Genomic DNA, 13026 nt, shown 5'->3' on the forward strand with positions numbered 1-13026 from the left:
GTTATTAATGGGTTTTATGAACCATCAGAATTAAGAAACACAACTGCAATGATGCTGTTGAAGACCCCTGTTGGTCAAGCTTTGAAAGGTTGAATACTTTAATATTAATGTCTTTTAAAATTTATATTCAAGCTGTTAAAGTGGCAGTAGCTATCAAAATTGTATTTTTTTGTGAAGACTTTTGAATTAATTTTCTAAAAATATTAACAAAAAAATATGTTTCATGTTAAATTTGGTACATTTATGAACGGCATTAAAACACTGATAATTGTTTCACAAATTTTCATTAATTTTGTAAGGAATGTGTACTTCATGGTCATGTGATATAAACCGTGTAGGTGGAATTAAGTCGCAGCCTGTACACATTTAAAGATTTCTGTTTAGTCCCTTTCATATGGTTAATCGAGTTTCTTCACATAAATATGAGCATGTCTTCTTGTAAGGTTAGTTTTTAATACTGCATATGGGCGATTTGCATCTGGAGGCGTTGATTATAAAAATGGAGTCTGCATATAAATTTTTTTTTTACATTGATAACACTTTATTGGGCATCAAAATGTTGTCCGATCGTATTTTTACAAAACACATCGTTTTCTTGAGGGAGTGGGGCGGGGGCTTAGGTGGAGAAAATTTGATTTCATATATAGAAAATCTCTAGACCCCCCCCCCCCCCCCCCCCTTTATAAAAAGCTCTGAATCAGCCAATGATAATAACTTTATAAATTTACGTTCTGAACAGCTAACTAAAGCATCACATGAATTAAAAAAGATTCCCGAAAAACAGATTTATAAACACATTCTTCAATGAAACTTTTATGTCAATGCCTTTTTCAGCATATGGAATAACTTCCATTGGAATGGACGGAACAGAGGTGGTCAGAGCTATATAAATATACATTCTGAAGAGCTAACTAAAGCATCACATATATTAAAAAAGATTCCCGAAAAAACAGATTGATAAACACATGAACAACATATTCATTCTTTAATGAAAATTCTAACATGACGTCCTTCCAACGCTTTGAGTACACACCCGTGGTAAAATATGAATATATTTCATGGGCTGTTCCCATTGTACCCCACTTCATATGTTTTTTAATCAATGAGGAACCCGACGTCATAGAACGATGACGTAAGAGTATAATAAAATTGAGAAAGGAAATGGTGAATATGTCCAAGCGACAACCACCCGACCATTATGCAAACAACAGCCGAAGGCAACCAATGGGTCTTCAATAAGCGAGAATTTCCGCACCCGTAGGTGTCCTTCAGCTGGCCCCTAAAATCTGCATAATAGTACAGTGATAATGGACGTCATACTAAACTCCGAATTATACCCAAGAAACTAAAATTTAAAATCATACAAGACTAACAATGGCCAGAGGCTCCTGACTTGGGACAGGCGCAAAATTGCGGCGGGGTTAAACATGTTGATGAGATCTCAACCCTCCTCCACCTAATAGTCTTTCAGTAATAATTTGCAATTAAGCATTTTTACGGGAAAATTCACACTTGTGAATCCGAAAATCATCACAACAAAGAAATGTAAACAAACGATGCTAAAATGTGGTATAAGCCATTTTTTTATACACGTTAGACATATATAAGTAAATTATCATTTTGTCATCCAAAACTATCTAAATACTTTATTTTAAATAGTTAAAACATGTCACTTATTCAGTTTGCTCCGTGCTTTTACGTCAATGTAATAGTGCGTTAATTTACGAGAACAGCTAATATTTGACTCACCCTAGAGCGCATCGATCCAAAAGAATTGCCGTACTTGCCCTATTAAAATAGAAATAATTCATGGGGGCTTGAATATATCTAAATTTTACCACGGGTTGTCCCTTTATGCCGATATTTTACCCCTCGCTATCGCTCAGGGTAAAATATGTGTCATAAAGGGCCAACCCGTGGTAAAATCAAGCCCCCATGAATTAGTTCTTATTTTTTTTAATGCCTTTTCAGCATATGTAATAACTTCCATTGGAATGGACGGAACAGAGGTGGTCAGAGCTTTAAACAGCAAAATAAGGACAATGTGTCGTGCCATTAAAGAAAATAGAAAATCAAAATAATTTTATTAACGGATAAACATTTAATATTATTTTAAGTTTCTTGTCAGATACATGAAGATATATGTGAAGTTATAGTATCATTAAAATGGATTATAATACGAGTCAAAATTACTGTATTCTATGGATTAATAGTGAAATAAGTCTTTCAGTCATAGTTTGCATTGTGTAAGTAGTTTATATAAATAAGCATCCATGAAATAAAAATTACACCCAGTCATTATGAGTGTCCCCAAGAAAATGCATCCATGCATATTTTAAGTACATATTTAGTACTAAACAATTATAGTACTTATTGTATAAACATGTATTGCTGAGTAAATCCTGGATTGTTTGGTATATTTAGACAGAAACATTAATTCATGAAAAAAACCACTGATGTCTTTCAAAGGTACCTACCTTGACAATCAAATTTTCAGACATATTTACAACATAATGAACAAAAATTCCAGTATCTCCATAGCAGTGAAATGATTTAAATCCTAAAATTCCAGAAAACTTTGGCTATGGTGAAAATATTTCCATGGAACTTTTATTTCACAAGAGATGTCTTTCATACGGCTTATTTCTGGAATAGCATTGTTTTCTCAATAATAAAACAATCACTAATCTGTCATTAATCAATCACTAATCCATCAGTAATCGGTCTTAAATCAATCAGTAATCTAATCGATCAAACTCTCTCAGTCATCAATCGAGTACTGATCAAATATCATCGATAAGTGTTTAATTAACGATCTGATCGATTAGTTAAGTCTGGATATAACACATGGAAGAAATAGAGGAGAAAAACAGATCGGTCCGTTTCTAGTTGATGGCTATCATGAGATTCTTAATGGTGAAAAGATTGTATACGAGTTTCACGGTTGCTTCTGGTATGCTTGTCCTAAATGCTCTGCTATGTCAACGATGAATCCAGTAACTGGTACATCTATGTCTGATTTATATCAAAGAACAGTTCTAAGATGATAAGAGAAGTTTTCTCGAAAAGAACGGGTATAAATACATCTGTATTTGGGAATGTGAATTCGACAAAGAAGTTAAGAGTAGTACGGATCTAAATAAGTTTGTATTTCAATGATAAATGCTATAAGAACAACAAAAACATGTGTCGTTATAATTTAACCATTGTATTGACTGTGGCGCGGGCCATGTTGTTTTACAAAATTATGCAAGCTTTCTGCGGAGACCCTCCCGTTAAAATCTTTTTGAATGACCTTCGGTCAATCACTGGTGATCCAATCAATGTTATATGGTTTACGAACATAAGTCTCAACGTCCGATTCATTAGAAATTTCACAAGGTTGTTGAACAGGATGCGAACATTCGTGCCCTTGTTATGAAGTTAAGATTAACGACTTTTATTTCCTCTGCTAATTATCAAAATAATATATATAAAGAGAGCCATCTCTTCCATTTAACCATTCTGATTTTCACTATAAACAGAAATCAAGTTAGTGGCTTCGGAGCTTTATTTCACAGGCCTGATACTGAATTTAACAGTGACTTGGATTTAGATTTGTCACCTAACATTCCATCTAGTCAACCTCATCCGACGACTCCTATTTATAGTGACTCCCCAAATAGGGATGACACATCTGATCGGAATTATCTGGACTTAACAGAAAAACTTGATCCAGCGGAACTATTCGCCAAGATTCAAGGATTACTCAAAGAAAGGATGAAAACCTTAACTATGAAAGAATCCTTGGTGTACTTCAAAAATCTAGATGGTAATCCAGGCTTCCTTGGATTAAATCTGAGATTTAATCCAAAATGAGATCTCAATGTGACACAATTATGTTAGACTATATGAAAAAAGCTCATGAACTGTTTAATACATCTATCGCTAAACTGGCTATTACGGACCCTGAAACTGGAAAGATCAGAACTGAACTATTTAAAAAGTTTGACCCTATGACAACTAACTTCAAGCGCGAGCGCAAAGTATGCCTTCAAACTAAGAGCTAAAAAAGAAACTGTGGAGGTCGATAAGGACTACTCCGCTCCAAAATATTTCACAAAAGAAGGCCGCGAACGATTCGCAAAACAGAAAAAAGAATGGAGAGAAAACATTAACTTTTTTTCGTAACTGTAAAAATCCTGTAACATTATACCATCGGGTCTTCGATAAAGATAACAATAATTCATTTATAAGTGAAATGTAGTAAACATTGGAGTAATTATATAATACTCTACTTGAGTTGACAATGTGTTACTTATACTTTAATTAAAGATACCACCCACTATGTATCTCCGCTTTTTAATTGGATGAACTATTTAATGTGTTGGGTTTATATTATTGTCAAGATCATTCTGTTGTTCATCAATATTGCGAATAGACGTGCTAAGCGTAAAAGTGAGGGGCCAACATCTACAATGATAGGCAAGCCCGCATTTGTTAATCCTAACAGCAATGAAACTGAGTCTGTAGTTCAAAGGCATATTAGAATCAATATGGGAATAAAACGATATGGTTGTAAAGAACGTAGTTGGGCCTTTGTTGTGGTGGTAGACCACACAGCCTTTACCAAAAAATACTAGAAGAATCTGTTATGTGTTACCATTGAATCAAACTTTTTCATCAAGGAACACCCATAAACAGCACCACAGATTATGAAAGCATTCCTTGAACTAAACGGTGCCCCCCTTTTTTTTAAGTGAGCTCATAGGGTTTAAAACAGAAAATGCAAAAAAATTTGCAAAAACTTGTAAAGACCATCATGTATCTTGGCAACTTCTTACTTTACACACTTCTTCTCTGAAGGCGATGGTGATACCATTTGTCAGAAGTTTTAAAGGGACGAACTAAGAAGCCACTGTAGAAAATTAACTCCGCTTTCGCAAAGAATATTTGGTACACAACTCTAACCATGCATTCCTCCATTTACAAATATGCAGATTTTAGCAAGCTATTATTAACTTCAGAATGGGTATGAGACGTAACAATGCTGAAGGTGTAAAAAGCGCAAAATATCATCTACAAGAATTATTTTATTAAAGCTTTCTTCCACACTATCAAACCATTGAACTTTTTGACTGTATTCAGTATAAATGCATGCCTGATAAAGTTAAGACGGTTTGGGGTGATAACATTTCTTTCGGAGTGAGTGGAGATCCATCAAAAGTGCAGGACCTTGAGTTTATTTTAGAGGAAAAGAGTAAAGCAAATAAATATATATACCAAGTGGAAATGTGCCATCAGACGAAAGCGGGAACTCAATTTGGTGTAACATGACTTTGAGTCTTTGCAAGATACATTAATAGACCTCCTCGGCTAATCAAAACAGTCAGAATATGGAACAAAAGAAATTGACATCAACAGTGCCATACCGACCAGTTTTAATGCAACATCTGTCTACAATGAAATATGGATAAACACACGTCTGTTTGTGGAAAGCAACTTCATTCAGAACTGAGCAACTTTCTGTAACAGTCAACACAGAAAAGTCAAGAGAAGATCAATTCGTGTATTCTTGGTTTACCTATACATACCAACAGATAGACCAACATGTGGGCAAATCTTTATTGGAAAAATATGAGAAGAAAATGACAAAGGCTGATTTAAGAGACTCCATCAAAACAATGATCGAGAAGCTGTTTCGTTATGTTGAACTTCAGACATCTGTTTGTGGAAAGAAACTTCATTCAGAACTAAACACCTTTCTGGAACAGTCAATACAGAAAAGGCAAGAGACGATCAATTCTTGTATTCTTGGTATACCCTAAGATAAACCAACACGTGGGCCAATCTGTATCACACCAGACGAGGAAAAATATGAGAAGAAAATGACAAAGGCTGAATTAAGAGACTCAATCAAAACAATGATCGAAAAGCTGAATGTTGAACTTCAGACTCATTATTGTGCAGTTTTAGACAGTCTGAATGATAGTACATGTACAATAAAGGATACCTATCTCAATTTTTACTTTGAGTTACAAGATTTAACTGACAATATTCAAATTGAACTTGATAGCTTTAAAAATGAATGATATAAATTATAAACCAGCTGATAAACATGGTTACTTATAATTTGCATATGTATTTAGATTGATGTCGCCTTGACACGTTCACCATTTCCTTTCTCAATTTTAAGTTTATTTATTTCATGTATTTTTCTAAAGTTTTGCAAAAAATATGTATGTTTGGTAAAGCTACCAATTACTGTTCAAGTGCAGTACAAAATGCATTAAATATGATTACCGTCCATGTCGACTTTTTTTGTCCATCTGATGAGTTTAACCTTCTTCAACTGATTTTTATAGTTAGTTATTATGTTGTACGTTTATACCACTGTTCCAGGTTAGGGGAGGGTTGGGACCCCGCTAACATGTTTAACCTCGCCAAATTATTATGTATGTGCCTGTCCAAAGTTGTTTGTTTATGTATTAAATTAGGCCGTTAGTGTTCTTGTTTAAAAATGGTCTTACATTGTCATTTCGGGGCTTTTTAAAGCTAACTATGCGGTATGAGCTTTGCTCATTGTTGAAGGCTGCACAGTTACCTATAGTTGTTAATTTCTGTGTCATGTTGGTCTCTTGTGGAGAGTTGTCTCATTGGCAATCACCACATTTTCTTGTGTACACATCATGCTATACCAAAATAAAATATCTGGATAAATGCTTATAATTTTACTATGCCGGTCACACTTTTTGTTCGATCCAAGACTCATCAGATTCGGTTTTTTTTTAAAAAGGGAAAACAATAAGAACAGCATATCAACACCTAAGCTGATGTTATGTCATAATAAGCAATATAGATGAGGCAGTTAATGCCTTAAGATCCAATGAAAGAAGGATTAAATCCATGGCCATCAAGCAAATAGTTAAAACCATCAGAAAGTTAGCTGATCTGCAAACAAGAGATATCTCCCTTATATTTTGTATAAGGGATGATGTGCAGAAGAGACAACTCATCAAATATTGTGGCAATGGAGAATTTGTCCAAAACGAAATGTTGACAGGATGAATTGTCAATTCAACAAGTTATGAGAAGTTCCTTCCAAAAGTACAGGCTCAATAGATTAAGCTTGTAACACCATCCAAATTGTCATGTGAGCTTGGTGTGTCAAAAAACTTAGCACACCAACAGAAACAAGAACTGGGGATACTGAAATTCCAGTTGAACATGAGACGCCAATTACATTAGGTAAATCCCCAAATTATATGTTTTAAAACAAATCAAAACTTTTAATTCCATACTGATTTAGTTAATGATTTTGGAATTTTCAGAAATGATTTAATCAAAATTATCAGATGAATAAACAAAAGGATAACAAGCTAATGGACCGAGGTCAAAATGTATTTTCGTGGAGAAAATAAATCATCAGCTAATAAATTAATGTTATAACCAGTGTGTGTGATAACCACTGCTTTGCTTCATTTCCGTTGACCTCACGCCCATGGCAAAATTAACCATTTCAGATGTAATACTAAAGAAGGCTGATCTCGCATTGACGTAAGATATATACATTTGTCTTTTTAAATTTTATTAACTTACTACTGCCAAGCATTTCTAAGAATAACATGTGCTTCATTATTAGAGTCGGATGAACATACAGAAAGTTATTTCAATCGGTTTCATTTTTTTTATTTACAGACTGTAGAGTGGACGATTTCAGCAAAAGAGGGTCTCCGGAGAGATTTAGATAAGAGAGTTTAATACATAGTTTTATGAGCCAATTTGTTTAGATAGTTTGACAGGTTTCTATTGTTGTGTAGATTGGTCTTACAGTATAGGACAACCTATAAATCTTTTATCACCTACTTTCAGATCAAATGGCTAACCACATATGACTCGTTTGATTCACAGATGAATTTCTATATTTGCCTCGAAAATCTTGTAGATGCAAATCACTAATATACCTGATGATTCCCATTTTTAAATCAGAATTATTATTATTGTTAATGATTGTTGAAAGTAAGTTGCATGCATACCTTAATAAGTCCAAACTTTATCGAACTTAACCCGTCTTTGATGTTTGTTAACATTTGGTTTATTAGCTCTTTAATAATTTGCGTTTAAATTCAAAAAGTACTTAATACCCAGACACATGCACTAGTGAGAAATCTCTGCTAGGATCATAACATCAGTCATGTTAAGAATTTGATCTGTGGTACCTCTCTTCGTATCAAATAAACGGTCGCTAAAAATACCGCAAAGGAGTTTGATAAGTGCACAAAGAAAGTCAAATTGAATATAGAATGGTGGAATAGTGATTTCTTACGAAAACATTCTTCGTTTAAAACACTACGTGTATGTCGAAAGAAACCAACCTAGTATATAAAATATCATCAATCGAATCATACATTTTTTTTCTTCTTCTATTTGAATGATAAACCTCGACATAAAGGAGGAAGACAACTTAAGGTCTGTAATAGAACAAGAGACAAACGAAAGGGTAATATCTTTACAACCACAGCTTACGGCAATTTCTAACCCATATATTCATATTAAAGTTAAGGAAACGTGTCATTTAACTTGAAAAATGAAGATTAATTCAATTTTTTAATCATACACAAGAAAGATTTCTTGGCACCATGAAGCCATTTAATGCCAAGCCACTTTGATTGATTGATTGATTGTTGGTTGCTTAACGTCCAGTGGTAAATATTTCATGCATATTCAGGACGGGAACAAGTTTACAATAAATACAATAGGTAGGTAGTTGTAATAGAGGTCATCTAGGATGATGGTCGGGGAAATTTGGACTGCCACTGGAAAATGAGGGTAAATTGGATAGGGACAGACATTTAGCCTTGCAACAGGCCACCTACCCACCTTTGACATTTTGTTTTACAATTATTTAATCATCTAAAATAAATTTAGTTAACAAAGTTGGTTTGTTTACATTAGTTCAAGAAAAATGACAAAATATTTGTGTAGAAATAAGCGTTTTTTTACGGGAGCACAATACAAAGGTTTAATAACTTCAACTTCTTAGTTTTAAAATGCTGTAACTTTCTTAATAATGCTCGAAAATTTATAAAAGGGGTAGTTATGGATAGCTAACAGATTCTTTTAAATTTACTGTTCTGTTAGATTATGCAACAATTAAGTGACCAAATAAAATGTTAACCGTGTCTAAAATATTTTTCACTAAATTTTCACTTTCAATTGAAATAAGCTTCTGCATAGCATATAATTGAAGAGACCATACTTTTTTGGCTAACAATTGAGAAATTATTTAAAGGAAAGGATATCATTTTATTCCGCGGCTTCACAGGCCAAGGACTTATCAGTGAACAATCTATAGATACATGTTACATAAATTTCGCAGTATCGTCAGATCCCGTTTATCCCGTGAATAATTTTAAAAAATTTAACGGAAAATCCGTGACACTCTGGTTTGCTTTTTTCTCTTGTTTAGTTTGAAGCAAATCGTGTTGAAATTGTTAATCTTGCAACTTTGAAAAAAGTATCCCACATCCGAAAATAAAGTTACGGACGATCTGATTATTTTTCCTTATAAGTTACGGACATCTTATGCATTTTTTAAAAGTTGGCCTTTCGCTAAAGTGATTTCAAAATTAACAAAAAATGTGTAGTGATGGTAAGTGATTTCTTTATTATTATGTTTGCATAGACCATGAAAAATGTTGCAAAAAGTAGATTTCGTTTTGTTACATTTATTGATTGATGGTTGCTTAACGTCCAGTGGCAAATATTTCATGCATATTCAGGACGAGAACAAGTTCACAATAAGTACAATAGATAGGTTGTTACAATAGAGGCCATCTGGGATGATAGTCGGGGAAATTTGGACTGCCATCAGATTGATTGATTGATTGTTGGTTGCTTAACGTCCAGTGGCAAATATTACATGCATATTCAGGACGAGAACAATTTCACAATAATTACAATAGATAGGTTGATGCGATAGAGGCCATATGGGATGATGGTTGAGAAAAATTTAGACTGCCACTGGAAAAGGAGGGTATATTGGATAGGGGCAACAGGCCACCTACGGACCACTCAAAAAAGTTGTTGCAAGGGTTCTTTACGTGCAAAGAGCGTGGCCCTCTCATTACACGAGACATCGGATTTAACGTCCCCCTTCTGACCGGACGTGACTGCGAACTTGATACATCCCGCACAGCCAAACGGACGCCCCACTTCGGCAAGCGTTTTATTGCCGGTCGGGAGAAGACCAAGTGACCATTTATCTATACCCCAGTCACCCTTGGGGACTCACGGACATACACAGACGGTGTAAGAGATTATTGAAAACTGACAGCATTTATTCGTGGTCTCCCGGCCTCAGTTTGGTTATTTAAGATACATAAGAACCCAAAGGATTTTAAAGAAGCAATTCAGTCCGCGAGACTAGCACAGGAATATCTGGCAGCTTTTCCCTCGTTTGATACTGGGTCAAATAACATTATTCAGCAAACGCTAAAAGGGCAACAGGAAGCAATTCAACTGCTTACAAAGTCGATACAAGAAATGAAGGCGGAAGATGACGATGGGCGTATAAATTCCGCTAGAGAAAGAAACTAACAATAAATGCCAATTGTGTAATCGATTCGAACATCAATCAAAAACATGCCGTCTGTTGAACGCAAGTTCAAACCGAAGAAGTCATGTGGACAATATTTTCATTTTTGTAAATAACTTTTAAGTTTTCCTAACTGTTTTTATCCATTCAGAATTTTTTATGTCCAGGTTTAGTTTTTTATTGTATACTTTTTTTGCATTTTATTTTGTTTACACATGTTTGATTAAGCTAATTATTAATCTCTTGTTAATACGAGATTGGGCGTATTGGGTGTAGTTCAGTTAACCGAGAAGGGTTGCTTATACTAGTTGGAGGTTCAAGGGAGTGTCCATGTGAAGATGTGAAGATTCATTTAAGTGAACTGACCGATATTTTGCCACGAATTTCATACATGTAATAACATAATTGCATTCAATTAAAAGATTAATCTGTTATCTATCTAATTATGCCTCTTTGATAATTTATATTTATTCATTAAAAAGTTACAGCATTTAAAGGTTAGTGATTGGAAGTATAACTGTCTTGTATTGTGCCACCCTGGGAATAGTATATCTAATATATATGTTCCTGTGCCACCTTATAGAAATAATCTTCAAAATATGAATAAAGTCTTTCTTTCCTACACTCTATTGAAAATATCTTTGACGTTATAGTACATAATTAAATATTAAATTGTATTTAAGGTCGTGAGGTGAGAATGGTTTACATTTCGTGTTATGACAACGGATTACCAACATTCGATGGATATTTAGATAGAGATATCTATTAAACGGTGTTGTTGTAAAGCATAACAATCGTTTCATACAATACATGATATGCTCAATTGAAAATAATTTTGTTGATTCAAGTATGCAGTGACAGTAATTTTGTTGAATTAGGTATGAAGTATTTTTTTTTATAAATTAGTTTGTTCAATGATCTTAACAAGTGCTTGCTTACAAAAGAAGGATGTTATAAACACACATCTGTATGATGATGAATATAATCTAGCGCCTAGTGACAAAGTTATATTTGAAAATAACTGTCGTTTGTAGTACTTACTGCTATCTTTTCATTTGTACTATCAACAACAAACTTTCTTTCTATCTTCCGGTTGACACGTCAACTTGTAATTACTTGGAATTGTATATATGGTGCATATCTAAGAATTTTCGGCATTGGCACCATCTATTGCAGTCACCACTATCTCAGAACTGATAGTTACCGGAGATGCGAAATGTATCCATATAGCATTGACAATTAAATGTAGTCGCTGAATGAAAGTCATATATCGATATTGAGAAAACCATCGGGTTAACAAACCAATATGTAGGTAAAAGAGGGACGAAAGATACCAAAGGGACAGTCAAACTTATAAATCTAAAACAAATTGACAACGCCATGGCTAAAAATGAAAAAAGATAAACAGAAAAGCAGTAGTACTCATAACACAACATAGAAAACTAGAGAATAAACAACACGAACCCCACCAAGAACTAGGGGTGATCTAAGATGCTCCGGAAGGGTAAGCAGATCCTGCTCCACATGTGGCACCCGTCGGGTTGCTTATGTGATTACAAATACGTACAATATTAAGGTAAATTATACGGGGAAAACAACAGAAACACTGAAGTACCACAAACATCCCAAACGACAATGCAGCACCCAGAAAAGACTCAGAACTATAAGGTAATAACTACCGTTTTCATAACTTGATACGGGGCATTTTAAGAACGAATGTTGAGTTGAAGCAAGTTTTTGCACTTGTTTCTATCATCAGAGCGGCTATGGGGAATATCACTGACCCATCCAGGTTCTATACATGTGATGGACAGGTTTTTGTTCTCACAGCGTCTGAAGGGAATTTAATTTCCCAACCCATATTCTGTTCATGTAAGTGACTTGTTTATGGTCTCGAAGCGGCCATGGATAATTTCTATCCCACTCAGATTCTGTACACGAGATGTACCTGTTTTTTCTCAACCGCAAAAAAAATATTTTGAAATCGTACAATGGTATGATGTCGTCGTCGTCCGAAGACACATTTGGTACCCGAACAATTACTTTGGTATCCCCAAGGGTGACTGGGGTATAGAAATATGGTCACTTGGTCTTCTCCCGACCGGCAGTAAAACGCTTGGGCGTCCGTTTGGCTGTGCGGGATGTATCAAGTTCGCAGTCACGTCCGGTCAGAAGGGGGACGTTAAATCCGATGCCTCGTGTAAAGAGAGTGCCATGCTCTTTGCACGTTAAGAACCCTTGCAACAACTCTTTTGAGGGGTCCGTAGGTAGCCTGTTGCAAGGCAAAATTTCAGTCCTTATCCAATATACCCTCATTTTCCAGTGGCAGTCCAAATTTCCCCGACCATCATCCCAGATGGCATCTATCGTATCAACCTACCTATTGTATTTATTGTGAACTTGTTCTCGTCCTGAATATGCATGCAATATTTGCCACTGGACGTTAAGCA

Source organism: Mytilus trossulus, chromosome 5 (genome assembly GCF_036588685.1).
Source record: "Mytilus trossulus isolate FHL-02 chromosome 5, PNRI_Mtr1.1.1.hap1, whole genome shotgun sequence".
In the NCBI taxonomy this organism is placed as follows: Eukaryota; Metazoa; Mollusca; class Bivalvia; order Mytilida; family Mytilidae; genus Mytilus; species Mytilus trossulus.